Source organism: Nomia melanderi, chromosome 7 (genome assembly GCF_051020985.1).
Source record: "Nomia melanderi isolate GNS246 chromosome 7, iyNomMela1, whole genome shotgun sequence".
In the NCBI taxonomy this organism is placed as follows: Eukaryota; Metazoa; Arthropoda; class Insecta; order Hymenoptera; family Halictidae; genus Nomia; species Nomia melanderi.
Window position 1 is genome coordinate 14,340,012 of NC_135005.1, and position 20,323 is coordinate 14,360,334.

Sequence of the window (20,323 nt, forward strand, 5' to 3'; positions counted from 1 at the left end):
TTGTGACAATAGATTATTTCCAGTTTCTTCAGGCATTCATTATTACTATAGCTAGGCGCTTCAGTTTTCTCATTTACAATTATTGATATTTTCAAAGTATTCAATATCTGAAATGATCTTGAAAATATATAGTTTCACTTAACACTAGAACTACCCAGCATTTAATACGATTGATACGTAATTCCTATAGAAATTGTGACAATAGATTGTTTTCAGTTTCTTCAGGCATTCATTATAGTACTCGAATGAAACTATTCATCTTCAAAATCATTTCGAATGTTCAATGCTTCGAAGATATCAATCATTGCTAAACAAATCGAAACCAGTCATTTTGACTGGTACTCGGGGGTAAGTTAATTTATAACACTTCCGGTCAATTTAGGGTTAGGGAAATTAGTTTCATGTTTCGATAGAGTGAATTACATTGGAATTCAATTTTACCGCTGTTTCTCCTTATTTTTCTTTAATTATGGTTTTTAATGTATTCATCGATCGTGAATTTTGTGAAGTGCGGTGTAACTATAGCCAACGATGAAAAAACATATAATCAGCGGTGTGTTTAGATGATACAGAAAATTATACTGGAATTTATGGTATTCATATTAATTTCGTAGTGCTTCGAGCGAAGCTATAAAGCTGGCTCAAAGTTGATAAATTAAATGAACGACAGATACTACACGTAATTTGAATGGGAAATTCGAAGCCGACGGTGAACGACGGTGAATAATGATTCGCGAGTGTAGGTACGAACAATGTACAAGGTAAATTAACAAATTCACGGAATAAAGCATTAATGTGAATAACTGTGTCGCATTGTATACATATTACCATTCGCGTCGACACAAAAATCATTCATTTCCGCTGCACCCTATTATTAAACCTTTGCACTCGAAAGTTTTTCAATGGAAATATTCAACTCTTTTAAACGGGATACAGGCGATATTGTTTGAAGCTAATTTAACGATAATTCACAGATAAATCAAGCAACAAAGGTGTTTTATTTCAATATTTCACGTAATACGAAGTTTAATTTGAAATATGAAATATTCAACTTTAGTTTCGCTGTATCAATCACTGAGTGTCAAATTAACTTACTAACGCAGTAACTATTATCTTGTCAACACAAAAATCATTTACCCTTATTTCATCCTATCAACTAAATACAATTAACAACTCACCGATCAAACCTCACGAAACCACTAATAACCACAATTTTTATACATTCCATCAAACCAAGTCAATTAAACCGTTCAATAAACTTGTCACCAATTCCATTATTCTCATATATTACACAGTTTCTTCTGAAAAAAAATTCTCTTGTTTAGTCCTCGTTTCTTTCTATTTCTCACCACGGCAACCTGGGATTTTTAACAAATTAATCCTACAATTTTAAGAGTGTCGATCGCGTCGATAGTAGTGTGGGTTTTATATTATACATACATATTCCAACAGATAAATGAAACCGTGGAAAAGTTCATTTTTCAGAAAAAAGGAGAAAAAAGTTCCGTTTTAAACCTCATTCAGAGCGACTCGCATATGAATTTCGCCCGGTCCAGCCGAACCGCCGAGACTCCAGCCGCGGAAAACAATTTTTCCGGCATTTCCATTCACGAAGATCCAGCAGGAAACTTCTCCTAAAATTGTCCCTCGCCTCGGGACCTTTCCAGAGCCACGAGTCGCGAGGGAGGCGGAAAAACGTTCCTGGTCCCGTCGCCCGTTCGGTCTGGTTCCCGCATCGCGTGGGCGGTCCCGAAAAACGCGCGCGCGTTCGTATTCGTATTCAGAGCGTCGCCCCGCGCGAGAAAAGACGGGAGCGGAGCGCGCGTGTCCTTACACAATATCGAATCAACGCGGCTCATTTAAATATAAACGAGCTACGTGAACGAACGCTCGGCCCGATGAACACGTTACACCTTCGCCGGGCGTATAATTCAGCGAAGCCAGGTAGCGCGGCGGCGGGTATGTATTTACATATCCAGATGCGTGCCGGATGATTAAAAGAAATCGAGAGTCGACCCGAGTGGCCGATGGGAAAATTGTAATTTTCAGGGTCCACGGGCGCGGCCGCGCCTCCGACGAAACATGGAAACGTATGCAAATGCCGCGCGCCGCGCTTAACGAATACGAATTAACGGCGGAACACCCCTTTTCCCGTCGATAAGAACGGTTTCCCGGGGTTTTATTGTTGTTATTACGGCAACCGTACGGCCGGCCCCGGGCGCCTCGATTATTTCATTATTTCCGTCACAATGGGCCCATTGTTCGTTTCTCTATGCCCAATTTAATGTCGGCGAAATTCATTTAAAAGTGTTACACCGCCACCGACGCCGCGGACAAAGGATTCTTTCTTAACCTTTTATTAGACGCCTGAATATGCCTGAATGGACATTTACATACTTTCCCTGGAAGTGGAACTTGTATGCGCGAGCTAGCTTTCCCGAGTATTATCTTCGACGTTAGGGGGGTTTCTTGGAACGAAACGTTTAACGGGATGACGGTTCTGTTTGGAATATTCGGAATTTTCTGTGTGTTTCGCGTGATAATCGTGGAATGTGAATGTGTTTCTGGATAGATGAATTCTCATTGTCAATTAAAGTTGCGAACAATGCTTCGAATCGACTTGTGAGATTTCCATTTCGATCACTGACGTAATAAACAACGAAAATTCTTATATTTTCTTTGGAATCTTCGAAATTTTGTTTCACGTGTATTTCATTTGATAATGACGGAATGTGAATGTGTTTGTAGATAGATGAATTCTCGTAGTCGAAGCTGCGAAAGATGCTTCGAATTGTGAGATTTTCATTTCAACTACTGATACAATAAACAGTAGAGAAAATTCTTGTATTTTCTTTGGAATCTTCGAAATTTTGTTGTACGTGTATTTCATTTGACAATGATATAATGTAAATGTATTTCTAGATAGCTGAATTCTCATAGTCAATTAAACCCTTGAACCTTCGAATCGACTCACGAGATTCTTATTTCGATCCCCGATGCAGTAAACAACAAAGAAAATTCTTATATTTCGCAATTTTTCCGAGTGTAAAGGATTTTTCTCGAAAGAACGTGCCCACGGAACTTCCATTTGCCGCGGGAAACTCGCGGCGTCCAAGTGACTTTTCACTCCCTTGGCCACGCTCGGTCAAAGAGTTTCATGCGGCCGTGCCGGTCGAGCGGTTTTCCTATCATTTCGACGCACGAGTGACGTCGAAACGACAAAAATCACTAGATCGAGGCTTCCCCGTTCCACCCTTCAGCCCCTAGCCACGTGTTGCTCCCGCGCGGCTAAGAATGCAACCCCGGCGAATGAAAGGGCTGCAACGGACTCGAAAGGTCAGTGGTGCATACGAGTGGCTCGACGGTCATCGTCGTTGGCATGCGAGCGTGCACGGGGACAGAAACGGAGACCCACCCGGATGAACATACTATTTCAAACAGCGAACGATGAATAATTCATTTCATTCGAAATCTTCCTCGTTGCTTTAAACGTAAACTACTTTATTCGCTACGATCAACTTTTTCAAGCAGCGTCTACGCATATTTTATTCGAAGGCTGACTCGGACTTTGGAATATTTCCTTCAAATGAAACACTTCTCCAAACATTTTCGTAAGAAAAGTTAAATTATCCATCGATCGCTTAATCAATAAAAAAGGAAACTACTTGTCTACGACTTAGTCTTCCAAATATAAACATTTCACCTCGAAATGCCGACAATCTGCAAAGGGTTAACACTAGAACTACCGTAACAGTCAAAATGACTGGTTTCAATTGTTTCGTTTCGCAATGATTGATATCTTAGAAGTATTGAATATTCGAAATGATTTTGAAGATGAATAGCTTCATTTGAGTACTATAATGAATGCCTGAAGAAACTGAAAATAATCTATTGTTACAATTTTTATATGGATTACATATCAATCGTATTAAATCCTCGGTAGTTCTAGTGTTAAGTACTTAAGATGAATCTATTCCATAAACATTCATTATTTCTAACATTCCAAGATTCTTGAATAAATTCTTGAAATCGCCATTACAAAATGGCGCGTGCAACAAGAACAGCTGTTATTGTTTACAGACGAACCTTTCCTATAGTGTGTACCAGTTGAGGCTGATACAATATTTTTACGTGACGAACAACCAAGATCTGCGAGTTTTTTCGTAGAAGGTTAAAATAAAGTGAAAAGCATCCTACGAAAAATAGAAAAGCATAAATTGCCACGATGACGGATGAGTTTCAACGGTAAATAGTAAATAGATACTGTAGGTATTCAAGGAAAAGAAGTTCTTAATATAAAATTAATCAGATTCATGAGTACCGACGATAATCATCGAATCAACTAGAAATCGAACTCTTTGAAGTATTTTCCCTTATAAGCGAGAAAACTAAAACACTCTCAAAGCAAGAGAAACGTGCTCTAAAAAATTCAAGCAACACATTTCTCAAAAGTTTAACATTTTTATCTGAAATGAAAATATAAGTGCTTCGTAGTAAATGTTCTCATTAAATTTGTCGAAAAACAGGAGAAGCCTGTTACCGGATCAAACGTCGGTAGCGAACGTGTTCCAAACGGTTCCCCGAAAAAGGAGAGCCCGCTCGAGAGTCCTCCTTCCTCTTAGCCCTCTTCTTCCTCCCCAGCGACGTTGGCGGCGACCTTATCGGGCCCCTATCGTCGCGCAAAACCGTACACTCCACTCGCGTTTCGTCCCGAGCCGGAATAACGAATCGTCTGTCCACAGGCACCGAAACGGGAATCTTATCGCACCGAGCGCCGCCGACTTTTTACGAGCCGCGTTACGATCGTGGACGCAATTCCACCCTTTTTTTCTCCTTTTCCAATATGAAAGGAGGCGGCTGTACGCGCCGGCCACCGGCCGCGACCGCTCGACCGTGGATAATCGTCGCCCCGCCGGGGAAACCCGGCTGATAAGACGTCGGAAGCCCTCCGGCTCGCAGTCTCTCGAAGGGCTCCGAGCATCGGGCGTTACAGTTCCGTGAATATTTCATTATCGAGTGGGTTTTATGGGTTTCGAAGTAATTAACTGCCATGGAACTTTGTTCCCGAAGCCCGCTTTGTTAGCACGGTCTAATTTCAGTCGATTCCGGAATATACGCGCCTCGGGATTTTCAAATTTTCGAGTATATACGTTTTTAAGCTGTTTTCAACTTCCGAATATTCTTCGGATTTTCGAACGTTTACAGTTTCGAGCTGTTGAGCTATCAGCCATTCAATTTTTCAAACCTTCAAGCTCTCAAGCTTTTAAGCTGCTATGCTTCTGAAGTTCCAAACTTCGAAGTGTTCGAGTTTTCATAGTTTCTTCAATTTTTCGAATTTTTCGGGGTTTACGAAACAAGCTTCCAGAATATTCAAACAGTTCCACCCTCTCTGATACAGGATCGCGTATTGTAATCAATGACAAATTTTCGAGTATATACATTTTTAAGCTGTTTTCAACTTCCGAATATTCTTCGGATTTTCGAACGTTTACAGTTTCGAGCTGTTAAGCTATCAGCCATTCAATTTTTCAAACCTTCAAGTTCTCAAGCTTTTAAGCTGCTAAGCTTCCGAAGTTCCAGACTTCGAAATATTCGCGTTTTCACACTTTCATAGTTTCTTCAATTTTCGAATTTTTCGAGGTGTACGAAACAAGCCTCCAGAATATTCAAACAGTTCGGGATCGCGTATTGTAATCAATGAAAAATTTTCCTCGGTGAAGGAAGAATTACGGACGTAGCTGGAAAGAATATAAACGTCCATCGGAAATGTAAAAGCAAAAGGTGTTACAGTTTTATTGTAAGAATATTCGCTGAGGGGTTTGAACACGTTTCACGATGGTATAACCCCTCAATCCATCGCGCGCGATACATAATGTGCCCTTCCTTCAGCTGGAAATGACGAAGGTAACCCGGTATTACGTTCTCCGCTGATTAACCGAAGATCATACAGTACCCGGAGTCGTGGAGGATGGAAGATTAGATCTCGCAGGCTTTACGCTCCCAGCGCGGCACGATGGGAACATGCCGGACCGACAGTGGACCATTAAAAGTCATCGTGTCATTGCCCAAACCCGGAAAACGTCAGGTATTTCCTCAGGAAGAACTGTTACAACGAGTCTGTACGGCTTGGTTAACTGATGATAATGATAATTGACGAGTTCATTTCAATTGAACACAATTTTGATATAAAGCATGATTCATGTTGAATGACAGTGTCGAACAGCGTATCTAACCAGATAACAGGGTAAGTGTGATTAGCTGCAAAGAGTTAAATATGAAAATTGAATATTAATCAGTTAAGTGTGGAATTTAGTAAATAATGAAGTGTATACTCGTTAAATGCAGGCCAAACGCACTTAAAATATATCCTAACGAAGAACTAAAGCGAAACGCAGAAGAATTACATGTTTGTTTCAAAAAATAAATAATCGTATACTCGTCAAACACAGTTAACTGGTTAAGGGGTAAATAAAAATTTTTAGAATTATTAGAAACCTGTTTTCATAGAAATGGAAGATCTTTTAGAATGATGAAACTAGATATGGAATTTTCAAATACTAGAAAATAAGAGAAATATATATACTTTATTCTATAGATAATCAAGATCTATGATTGCAAAGATTCAATTTATTAACCCTTAGCACTATAAACTTTTTTACCAGATATATTCAACAGTTTACAATGAGACAGACGACATTCTCTGAAACTAAATAATAAGAAAACAAATTACTAAGTTTTGTTTCATTATTTCATGTATTAATGCAAAATTTATTATTCAAAAGATCTTATAATTGTTACATCAAATCAAGTGGTGAGTAAGAGTTACCTCCCGAGTGCGAAGGGTTAATCAGCATGAATCGTTATCGCGATCAGGTTGTTAATCAATCATCGATCGGTGTTTCTAATATCATTTATCTCCGTTACGAAAGAATAAGCGATAGCTTGGATTCCCGTGGCAGCGAACGTGTTAAAGCCCGCGATTACGTCGCTGATATGCAATAACGCAGAGACACACTCTGTCTTCGGGTAAGACACGCCGGAATTCCAGGTAGAAAGGAGAGGAATCAGTCACGTTCGAGGCGAATAACGGTGCGCGCCGTCGGATATCATTACGATGAATGACAGTTGCAGGCCGATCGAAGAAAAATGATACAACAGGTGTTCACCGGGGCCTGGCCCGTTCGTTCGGCGCGTAGGTCAACCGGGAAAACACGAATCTCGCCGGGACGAACGGAACGTAATCAGATCGCGAGTTCAAATCGAAGATTAAAAATAATCGATATTATCGCAAATTATTCGCCGGCGCAATAATGAACCGCCGCGGATATCCAGAATCGAATTGCTAAACCGACCACTGTGAATAATTGAGTCACTCGCCGAGCCATCAAACTAATTAAATTTGCGAAACGGAAGCCGAAAGAATTGATAAAATGATATTATCGGGATGTCAATGAAACGGTTCGACAGTGAAATTCGAAACAGTTTCCGAAAGTCGAATTAGTTTAATTTAATTGTATATACTATTGGACACTTGATGACATTCTATATTTGATTCCCATTATTACTGAATATAAGAGATATATAGTAATATTCTCGATAGTTTAGATATTTTAAATATTTTAGGTAGTCTGAATACTTTAGATATTATAAATAGTTATGTATTCTCAATACTTAGATATTCAAAATAATTAAGTATTCTCCATACTTTAGATATTCTAAATATTTTAGAATGCTACTATATAACTTACTATATTCTCTATCCTGAAATTAAATAGATATTCTAAATATTCAAAATCCTCAAGTATTCTCAATACTATTATATTCTCTATCCTGAAATTAAATAGATATTCTAAATATTCTCAGTACTTAAATATTCTCCACACATAGATATTCTAAATATTTTAGAATGCTACTATATAACTTACTATATTCTCTATCCTAGAATCAAATAGATATTTTAAGTATTCAAAATACTTAAATATTCTCAATTATTTTAGACATTCTAAATATCCTAGAATGCTACTATATAACTTACTATATTCTCTATCCTGAAATTAAATAGATATTCTAAATATTTTCGAATACTACTATATAACTTACAATATTCTCCATCCTGAAATCAAATAAACACTATAAATATTCTCCATCTTAAATATTCTCAGTACTTACATATCCTCAACACCTACATATACTCAACATTTAAATATTCTCCATACCTTAGCTACTCCAAATACTTTAGAATGCCACTTATACACTTACTACGTTCCCTATCCAGAAATTCGATTCTCGCTACCAATTCACCACACTCCACGTTCCGAAATTAGAAAACAGGAAACGGAAAATGGGAAACAACAGGGACTCCTCGACGGGCCTCCGCATGGGCACGCGGTAATCGGTTCCCCGACGGATCTTTAGACGCAGCGTCGATTTTATTATGGAAATACAAGCGGGCGACGCCGACGGGAAACTTTTTCGCGTTTCTGACCGGCGAGAAAAACGCCGGAACCGGGCGGCGCGGGGGTGGGAAATTACCGAGAAACTCGCGGACGGTTTTTCACGCCCATGAATCATTCATGGGGGGCGTGCCGGGGGGGGGGGGTGGCGCAGGCGGAAAAGAGGAAAACGTCTAGCTCGGTTCTTCCGTAAGATTGACTGAATAAATAATACTCGAGTGATAAACGGAACTGCATCGAACTTGCCCGGCTATAAGCGGTACCGTTCACGCGCGACGTGACGGACGAGTCTCCCAACTACCCCCCCCCGACTCTGCATACTTACACGATCCGCTTGTTCGCGCGGCGACCACTTAATTAGAGGATCGAGCTTCCACGGCGAACTGGTTCCGAATGTTTTTCGATCGATTATTTCGTACGACGCCGAATCAACCCGCCGCATACCGTGAAATATACTTTTCTTTGCGTACACAGATGACTAAGTATCTTGGTTCTAAATTCCATAGATTGGGAAACAATTTCGAGATTATTCATTAGATCATTCTACGTTCGAGAAAACTCAACCTTTATTAACACGTTGAATGCCGCACGATTCCATGGTACAAAATACTTGAAATGGAAGAAATATGATATTAAATCATTCGATTGAATTGCATTATTCTTGCAGGTTCATCTAGCTCAATGTCAGCATATTAGTTAGAATTTATTTATAATATAGAAATGTTTTTAAATAATCATGGTTTAATTGAGTGAACTATAGTAATTCGATTTAGTTGGGGGTCACCGGTGACCCTTACAGCATTCAACGTGTTAATTAAAATATTCTAAACTTGGGAATATTGGAAACAGCTTTGTTCATCAATGTAATAAATCTGATATTTAACGTTGAACTTCGCATAATGCCTTGACACATGAAATATTGGAATAAAACAGCTTTATCTCTCAATGTATGTAATTTCAAGTTTCAATTAATATCCTCTTCGTCGGGAACTGTTGAATATTAGTGAGAAACTTCCGAGTGCGAAGGGTTAATCGTTATTCGATATATTAATATTCTAATACTAACACTTTCCGACGAGACGTAGACATTCTCTGAAACTAAGTTAACGATAATTCGCAGATAAATCAAGTAACAAAGCTGTTTCACTTAAATATTCCACATAGCGATACAAAGTTTAATTCAAAATATTAAACATTCTAAAATACTAAAATATTTAATAATATTAACCCTTAGCACTCCACATTGTTTCGTGATATGTCAGCAACTGCTACCAATTTCGATAGTAGTCCTATTGAAAATTAACAATGTTATAACATTTCTTAGACCTTCAATTCCCTTCTCAGTACAAACTTTCTATATTTGAAAGATCTAATAATCTTAAGGTAGTTTTCTTCAAATTCATTAAAATATTTAACCCTTTCACTCGGGAGGTGACTCACCACTTGATTTCCTACAGTGAGGCTATAAAGTTTGATATTTAATATTATAAAGCTATAAAGTTTGATATTTAATATTATAAAGCTATAAAGTTTGATATTTAATATTATAAAGCTATAAAGTTTGATATTTAATATTATACTTCATATAATGCATCAAACTGAGAAATATTCACGTAAAATAGCTGTGTTCGTCAATTCACGTGAATTTCTCTATCAAGTTAGTTTCACAAAATATCGTCTTCATCTCATCAGAAAATATTGAAATATTTCCAGTGAAAAACTCCGGAGTGCAAAATGTTAACTTCACGTATATTTGGAATATTCTAGATTCATAAGAAATTAACAAAAATCAATATAGAGAAACTCAATTTAGTCTAAAATATTCCAATGCTTTAACCCTCTGCTCTACCCCTTTAAAACTTCGAAGTGCAAAGGGTTAATATTAGAACTGCTGCAATATCTACAGAGTTCAAAGGGTTAATTACTATCAATCGTATTTCGTCGATCCGAGAAAATTCGCGATATCCCCGGAAATATAAACACCACTATTATTATAACCCGTATCTCGTTATACGCACATCACGCCCCCTTCTTCGAAATCGCGTCGCACGTTTCCCTGGGAGAGACAAATTTCCATCGACACTCCGCGCGGTATAATTTATACCGAACATTTCATTCGGACCGCCTTTCTCCCCGATTTTCCATATCGTGCCCGCGGAAATAAAACGTCGACGCGTTCCTTTCACGCGGCAGATTGGCGAAGGCGTATCGCGGCCGTCCACCGCGTCAACGCAATATTTATTTACCGTCGATATCGTTAAACGAAGGGCGACCGATCCACCGTTCGCGCGGCGTTCCGCGGTGATCGGCGGGGGGAGAGTCGAGAGCACGGTCGGAATCGAATCGAGCTTCGCTCGGGTAGTCGGAGTACGCGGCCGCTGATTGACACGCGCGTTATGAAAGGAGAAGATTACACAACCCGCACGCCGCGAACAAAGAGGTCGATTCAGCTGGAAAAGTAACGTGTTCATTTGAATGACGCTCCATCGAAAAATCTGTCAGTCAAACGGCCCCCGCGTCGATGGGGGCGGTGTTTAACCCTTTGCACTCGGAAGCCTTTCACTGGAAACATTCAACGTTTCTCAATAAGTTATATGCGACTTCTTTGGAACGAACTGAACGAGAACACGCGTGAGTTAAGAAGGAAAATGATTGTTTTAATGTTGTACGGATTTGTAGATTAGAAGTTTAAGCACTTTAGATGGTTTTGTAGTTTGTCAGCGACTGCAACTGATTTTTATGGGATATCTAGGGAAAATGAGAAATGCTGTAACATTCCTTCGATGTTTTAATAAGAATCTAATAATTAATAATAGAAGATCTAATTTTAGGGTAGTTCCTTTGATTCAGTAGAATATTTAATATTAGAATTGGTGCAATATTGGAGACTACAGAGTTCAAAGGGTTAACCCTTAGCACTCCAGGTTGTTTTGCAATCTATCAGCAACTGCAACTAATTTTTATAGTATTCCTAGCGAAAATTAGAAATACTATAACATTTCTTCGATCTTTTACTTCCCTTCTCAGTAGAAAATTTGCATGTGTGGAGAATCGAATAATTTTAGGGTAGTTCCTTTAATATTCATTAAAATATTTAATATTAGAACTGGTGCAATATTGGAGCCTACGGAGTTCAAAGGGTTAACTAAATAATAAACAAATGACTTAGCCACTGAAACCGCAAGAGATTACTACGTAGTTCCCTTTTTTTATTATTTAAGCAATTGATCTGTAATTTAGTTTCATCTGCCGAAGGTTCTGTATATTTCATAGAATTTTCGTTCGCTAAGGGTAACCCCTTGCCGTACAATGAGGAGTGACACGATGAAGATTTCTAGAGTAATTTAATGACTCTAGAATGACTCTTAATGAAATTGTAAATTATAGTAATTCGATTTGCTTCAGGGTCACAGATGCATCTAAGAAATTAACCCTTTGCACTCGAGAGGTGACTCTCAGTCACTTAACTGGTCAAGCAAATCACAATGAGATTAATATTCCAAAGAATATTCCAAAGAGTAGAAGAAAAAGAAGAAATCCGAAACGATTTCTATCCGACAGATCCACCGGTGAAACCAGTTCACCCTAGAACACTGTCGAAGGACAGAGATGAAACACGAACGACCGCGCGGGAATTTAATTAAACATCATACGCGCGGGCCAACAAAAATTGAAGGGAAAAGCGGTAGCAGGTGAAAAACAGGAATCGAAACGACCGCGAAATAATAGATCGTTAGCGTTTCGACCGCGCGCAGGACAATCCATTTTCTTCCTGGCGACGACACACGCGGGCCCGATGATCTGGCGCGAACGTTATCCAGAGATTTTCCATTTGCCGCGGCAATTTCGCGATCGACCCGGTCGCGGGGGGAATATTCTCGGGCCAGGCCCCCGGTCCGAATCGAAACGAATGAAACGCGAATGGAAAAAAATAGAGAGTGAGAGAGAGAGAGAAAGGGCGGATCGACGGAAAAGGAATTTCGATCGCGCGATACGAGCCCCCATAGTTTATCGTGAAACTAGTTTTCACCTACGGCAGATTTTATAACTACTACCCGGCGGCCCCTCGCCCCCGTCGCCGCGATACCATCTGCTAGTGAAATTGAACCCAGTTCCCGGTAGCCGGGGCAACGCACTCTCGCACTCGGAAATTCGTTATTTTCGAGTACGGCTTACGACTTCGCTTTCCAATTTATGGCCGACACGGTGGCACGGTAATGTCGGGCCTATTAACGCGATTCCACGGGCATTCTCGATTGAATTGTCATCGCGCGACTGTTCGGTCTGGATCGGAGAGTTACCGGCTGAACGCTTCGGGAACTGGAGCAATTTTTTGTCGGACGCATTCCGGGCATCGAGAGTTCGCTTCTTTTTAAGAGATTTTTAGTCTAGCGATTTAATTGCGCATTAACGTGATATTTTAGATAGGTGACACGAATCTAAAGTGAAATTACGAAATTGAGTATTTCTGTTTCGTAAGTTGACTAGTTGACCGTGGAATTTAGTTGGGAAAACATCTCGTTCTGCAATAAAATCGAAAAATGGGGCGTGTAGTCGTCGAACGCAGGACGAATGCGCGTGGAGTGTATTTTAATGAAAGATTAAAATACAGCGAAACAAAGAATTACTTTAATGTTTTCAGAACATCCTACAAATATCCCCGAATTCCCTAAGTTCGACAGAATAATTGGCCGGTGGCGGGTTCGACGCGTTTATGGGCCACTCGAACCCGGAAGCGCCGAAGGAACGTCTGCGTTCGCACGTTTCAATAACAACCGATTCACCTGTTACGAACCCGGTAATCGAAGCGCGCGGGAGCCCGGCCCATTTATAGAACACGCCGCTAAACAAAGAATCCCATGGCCGACAACGGAGGAAAAAAAAAGATCGTCGGAAGGGGTGGGCGGAGGACAGAGGGAAGAATCGTAACACGGAATCTCCATTCCAATCGGAACCGCACGCGTGCGCCGGCACCTCTGTTTTTCACTGGTCGGCGTTGAATACAATCTCTGTTTCCCGCGAATTCGCATATTCTCCTTTTTCCTCGTGCGCTGTCCCAGCGTGTGATCAATATAAAACTGAACAGTCATGGAGCGAGGAGAGTCGTCGACCCAATTGGAAAAAAAATAAAAGCTCGGAGGAACGGGGCTAGCGGGGAAGGGAGAGATGGAAAGACAGAGAGAGAGAGAGAAAAAAAGAGAGAGAGAGAGAGAGAGAGAGAAGGAAACGTGCCGCATCGGTCGAGTGCATCGCTCGAGTGAATCGGTGAAACGAAGCAGACGGTTAAGTGCTAGGCCTCCGCCACTCGTGGGCCGAACGGTCGGTTAGAGCTTCCGGAAACCGAGAAAAGTCGAACGTAGCAATTCGCCGCCTCCAATTACCGCCGACCCGTCCGTGTAGTCGAGGGAAATGGGGAGAAACACACGGGAAAAAAAGGAAAGGAACAAGAGAGGGAGGAAAAAAAAGGGAAGGGAAACGGAGGGAGGACAAGCTTCCGCGACAGGCGTCCGCGGTTCGTGACCGTATGGCGCGTTTCGGGGAACTCGCCTTTAATGTCTGCCAACTTTCAACCGAGATAAATGGGACGCCCTGTAGATTGCCCGCGTCTACGGAAACCGTACGCGCCGCTGATCTGTTTTCGAAAGCGCTGCTTTCGACTTGGGAGTTTATCTTCAGTGAAACTCGATGGTGTTCAGCGATAGGGATTTTGATGGGGAGTTGAGCTGGGATGAATTGATATTTTTTGAGGTTTTTGAGATTATGAATGAGACACTGAATGAGAAGTTTTAAGAAATATTCTTTTAAAAGTCGCAGTTTGAATTGAATTGGTGGTTTGTGTGACATTTTTGGTTTATGCTATTAATTGCTTTTTAACGTCTTGCTTGATTTGTTTCTCAATTATGATATACCACTGCTTTATCGTTAATAATTCATTAGAGAATAACAGAGAATTATAATAGAAAACAGAGGACAATAGAAGAATCGAATCTAATTTGTCTAAGAAATAATAAGTAACACTTCTTCGTCAGATTCGGTTCAAACTTCGCGTCGCGAGTCTGGCACGATATTATAGGTCAAGGGGTTAAGAAACTGAACGAGAGAGATCGGGAATATAAGCTTGATCTCACGCCACGAACGAGATATTTCACGTCGCGAAGATTTCGCGTCAGTTTCGAGACACAAAGGGGGATATCGCGTTGATCTTGATCCCTTCGAGATACATTAATAATAAGGCGCGAATTATAAGAACTTTTAGTGCCCTTTAATTTAATGCTCCACATCCAGTTATCCCCACTAAAATCGACTCGCGCGACAGTCACGCGTCAACTCGCTGGAAAAAATCCATAACCTCTTGGACATGCTTCTGTAAGATCACGTACCGATAAGACCCGGAAAGAATTATGCGCGAGGGGCGCGTTATTACAGCTCGCCCAGCCCGGAGACCTAACCCTATTTTTTAGTCGGCAATAAGAGAGATAAGTTTTTGTCACGGGAGATTCCCCGGCGAAGACACGACCCGCCATGATGGCGCATGCACGCGCGACGGCGACCGCCATTTTTCTTGCGGCTCTTTTTCCTTCGCTAATTCGTTACTTTTTACGGGAAATTACCGGCGACAGAGTGTTTCTATCAAGCACAGTCTCTAATAACAATAATTTCGGAATAATTTATTCAGTTAGAAATACCCTTTCCGTACACGAACGCTGGATTTACGGAAACCGTCGATTTCACGGATAATGAGGTTTAAAAGCGATATTTAATACGTTAACACGTTCTGCAAACTGATGCATTTCAAGTTCCAATTACCAAAATCTACATCCTCTGTTTCTCTAACAATAAAGTAAAGCGCACAACAAACCTCTAGTGTTGAACACACAAATAAGGAAATGAAGTTTGCAGATTAACGCTCTGCTATGTAACGATGTGACGCCTGAATATTCTAAACAAAATGCAACATGATATTCTGATTTTTGTCAATTTCATTGGGATAATTAATATTCTCCTTAGATATAAAGCATTTACTTGGTTCCTCGTTTTTTCTAGGTCAGAAGTAGTATAGCTTCTGAATGTGCTGTATAATAATTATGTATTAAGAAACATTTTCTAATTTTTGTTTCCTGGACTTAACTATATTATCTCCTAAATTGTGGATCGTATAATAATTTTTTCACGTGTCTGGTTTACTCACTTCCGTTCCTAATTGTAGATATTGAGAAATCGTTTAATGAATCACTTACTTATTAACGTTGATTTATTTCGATACTTTAAATTAGATGAGTAATACCGTGAACGTGTTAAATGGGAAAATTAGGGGGATTAATATTCTTTTTAGATATTAAAGGACTTCACAAAATAAATGATTAACCAAATAAATCCTTACATATTACACTAAAAATGAAACAAGCATAACATACGCTTATCTCTCCTTTTCCAATAAATCCCCCATGACAAAGCCGTACCGATGACAGTCGAGGAAGAAACCATAGTCCAACGGGTTAATCGCAATCGACGATATTCTTTCACGAGTCACCGTCGCGACGAGTGCTGTCCGTCGCGAGGGGTGAAAGCGGCGGATCCGTTGGATTCAATCAATTATCGCGATCCGCGGGCAAGCGCACAGGCTCGCAGCCGCGAGTCGCGTTTCGCCCATCGCCGGTTCGCGCGTTAGCTCCGCTCCTCGCCGGGATGAATGAATAAGGTAGTCCCCCGTGTTCGGCGAGCGGACGGGACAGAGCGGAATTTTATTCATAACCGCCGCGCGCAGCGTAAACGTTAATCGCATGCAAGTATAATGGCGCCGGGCATATCGGCGCATTATGCCCGTGCAATATTCAAACGGTCCCGCGGCCGATCGATGCTCCGTTGTTTCCGGTGAATAATGGAAATAGTATGCTCCCGTTGGCTGTCCGCCCCGCGGCCGGCCGGGGCTAAGGCCTTCGGCGCTAACGGATTCACCCCGGTGTAAAATTTCGAGTGGACGTTAATGGGGACGCTTACCGTTCAACCCTTGCATCTGCAATCGGCCACTCAGGTACCCAATTTTAACCCTCCGCGGGCGCAACATGTTTTCGCTAACAGGACTGGCGGATCAATTTTTCGGGATGATTCACTTTTCAACTTTGTGGGAATGGATGTATGAGTCTGCGCAATAGATGAATGCGACTGCGCGTTCTGAATGAATGTTCAAAGCGTTGGAATAGTCTAGATTATTTTGATTTTTATGTTAGTAATGTTCGTTTTTTGTGAATCTAGAATATTCCAAATATACGTGAAGTTAACGCATTCTATGGTTCTTAGAAGATCTGTTGGTTTGTACAAGTGAAAGTTGTAGCTTTAAGATCAGAGCACATTCTAACCTGTTTTTGTACTACGAAGAGTAGCAGTGAATTATGCGCATTGTGAAAAATTCTCCATATATGAGAATTTAAATTTTTTTAAATGATTCCATGTGTAATTTAACTATTCATGTTGTTTGAAAGCACTTTCTCGCTATTTCGTGAATTTCTGAACATTTTTTGGTGCGGTTTTGCGTATTCGGATGACTGTATGAATACTTGAATTGCTGCTGAATGATTGAGGGATTCGATATTTGTGGAATTGATGGGTTTTGTAAATCTAGTGTTCAAAATGCTAAAAATCGTGCGTATTGTAGATTTTAATTTAACGTATCGATGGAATTTCGATGAAGTGTTTGAAGTTTTACACGTTGAAAATGAAGATTGAGTCTGATTTGATATACAAATGGAATTTTAATAGAATGATTGAATAGAATAGAGTTGAATTGCCATCGGACCTCAATTCTTCGAACGCGTTTCCGTCGATTTGTTTCGAAATCAAAAATTCGCGCGGAAGTGTCGTACAGATTCATAGGGAAAAAAATGATGGTGACACGATAGCAGAAGTGTTAACACCGCGAGCGATAGCGAACAGTGGTACCGTCGCGTTCCAGCGAGACACGCCGCCGGGCCGCGCCGTTAATCAGCTCCCTTCGGGAAATCCAATTTGGCGGGTGTCGTGTATTTTTCAAATTTCCCCGGCGCCGCGCCGATCGAGCATGATATCCGGGCGGTCTCGTTTATCAAGCGCGCGTCTGTGGAATCGCGCGAATGAATAATGCGGACGAATCATCGGCGTGCTCGTATCTGCTTTTCACGGCGCGCGACAAGAAACAAAATTCATCTTCCTGCAACGCCGAAATTCTTCAATGTAATTTGAAAAATAGCACAGCTTGAGTAGAAATTAATGTTTTCTCGTGGGAGTTTCAATGAAATTCAAAATGAAATGCAGAAAATCTTCGTCGCGATTAAGAACTTTAACAGTCTGTACTCTGATCAATTTAGCTTATAGAACCATCGAACTTCGATTACTGATCAATCGATAATAAATTACTATCACTAATATCACAAGAAAGTGCAAGAAACCCACTGTTTATCGATCAATTCACGTGATATATAACTCTAAACTGTCAATTTAGTTACAAAATCATGGCACTTCCATTACTAATAAATTGATAACAAATTACTGCCACTAATATTAGGAGAAAGTCTACAAAAACTACAGTCTGTCGATCATTCTTCATATCCACCAACTCTAAACTATCAATTTAGCTTATAGAATCATCGAACTTCGATAACTAATAAATTGATAACAAACTACTATCACTAATATCTTAAGAAAGCGTACGAAACCACAGTCTATCGATCAGTTCACGTGTTCTCCAACACTAAACTATCAATTTAGCTTATAGAACCATCGCACATCAATTACCAATCGATAATAAATTACTATCGCTATCACGAGAAAGTGCCAGAAAACAATCTATCGATCAGCTCACGTGACATCCAACTCTAAACTATCAATTCAGTTACAAAATCATCGCACTTCGATTACTAATAAATTGATAACAAATTACTATCACTAATACTATAAGAAAGCGTACGAAACCCACAATCTATCGATCAGTTCACATGACATCCAACTCTAAACTATCAATTTAGTTACAAAATTATGGCACTTTGATTACTAATAAATTGATAACAAATTACTATCACCAATATTATAAGAATGTCTACAAAAACCTCAATCTATCGATCATTCTTCATATCCTCCACCACTAAACTATCAATTCAGCTCATAGAACCATCGCGCATCGATTACCAATCGTTAATAAACTACTATCGCTATCGCAAGAAAGTGCCAGAAAACAATCTATCGATCAGCTCACGTGTCCCCCAACTCTGACACCGCCGATACGAACAGTTCACGGTTCTCGCGCGACTTTACGACAACTTCGCCCCGCGGCTTGGTGTGTTGTTCTTCCGGTAGCGGCAACGCGGACGCGTGCTCCAGTTACACGTTTCCGGCCGGTCGGCCGAGGCGCGCGCGTCGGGAAGCTAAGAATAACTCCGCTTCTGCTGGAACAGTTTTAACTCGGTCGGCGCTGAATGGCGGCGGAGAGGCGTCGCCCGTGTACGCGGCACGTGCACGGCCCGTCTGTTCATTGAACGCCGTATTTCAGCCGTGTAACGATTCACGCGAACGTCGCCGGCAGCCCACGGTATTTCGAGACGCGCCGGGAATCCGGTCCCGAAACGGGAATGCCTTTTCCCCTTCGAGGAAATCGTGCATCATCGCGACGTCGGCTGCCGGATTAACACGGAACGGGCACCAGCCAGCGCTAGAAACGGAGCTTTTAACGACGGATCGGGTTATACACCGGTTTCGTCCCGTTTTTGGCGGAGAAACCGTCGAGGGAAGGAACGAGCTTGTCGACCGAATCAGCCGCGGCACGGGAACAGATGTAGAACGCAGATTTATGGACGCTTTAGCGTTAATGACGCTGAGTCTACTCTCCTAACACAAGATTAAGACTCCTCGGTCTAGGATTCAATGAACTTGGAGAGTCTTTTAGATGAATAGACTCCGAACCTTGCATTCTAGAGACTAAGATCTTCGAATCTTAAGGACTTCGAACAGGTTATAAGTATCTCAGCATTTCTATCCGAGAATCTTAGCCCGAGACTTATGTCCTTGCCTCTAAACCCCGAATCGTCGGGTTCGGAACTCGGAGCTAACCGTAAGAGTCCAAAGATTCCGACGCTACTCGTTCAATCTCCGCAGAATCTGCCCGCGTTTCACGACGGAGATCAATTTACAAACCGCTGGAACTCTTATACTCTTCCGAGGAATCGCAGGGACGAGTATCATCCTCCGTCGTATCGATTCCCGGAGTCCCGGACACTTAACCGGCCACTTTACGATGTACCATTGCTCATAGTTAGCGCGCAGTTCGAGCATCTTAGCGGCACAGTTCGCCGGTTGTAAACCGACGACCGCAGTTCGGCCGGAGTTCGCTCCACAGATCACGATTTCGGGTGGCCGATGACCTACGGGCATCTTAGCGCGTAGCCTACGGCCCGGGCTAGGCGGTTCGCGGGCCTCGTCCGACGTTCCGCCGCGCGCAAACGGCTCGAATCCGTGCCCGTAATCCCGAGAACTCCGGCGCGCCGCCATTACCGGCGTAATCCTCTATCAGGTTTACGACTATCGAGGATCCGGCGTGGTTGCCGCCTTCAATCCGATCAGCCGGAATCGGCAGTGGGCCAGGATCAAAAGAACGCGTTATCCCCCGCTCGGGGATATCCTCGCGGGAGCCGAAATCGAATGCAGCGCCGGTCGTTTTTCTACTCCCCGGCTCGGCTTTCTTTGTTTGCGCACGGGATTCCGCGAGCGTTCTCATAAAGGGGATCCGTGTTCGGCAGAAAAATCGAGCCCGGGGATTCCCAGCGGCGCCGCGCGCCGTTCCTCCGCGGTTTAACCGAAATTAGGATAATGGACGGTGCTCGGTGCCGAAAATACGCCGCGCGCGG

The 20,323-nt window shown here is 41.6% G+C and overlaps 1 protein-coding gene across 2 annotated transcripts in view; it reads right to left on the minus strand.

The window, feature by feature from the left end:
- The window catches only part of LOC116424975 (uncharacterized), a 233,233-nt gene that overhangs the window by 122,622 nt on the left and 90,288 nt on the right, over positions 1 to 20,323 (minus strand). The gene's annotated exons all lie outside the window — the stretch shown is intronic.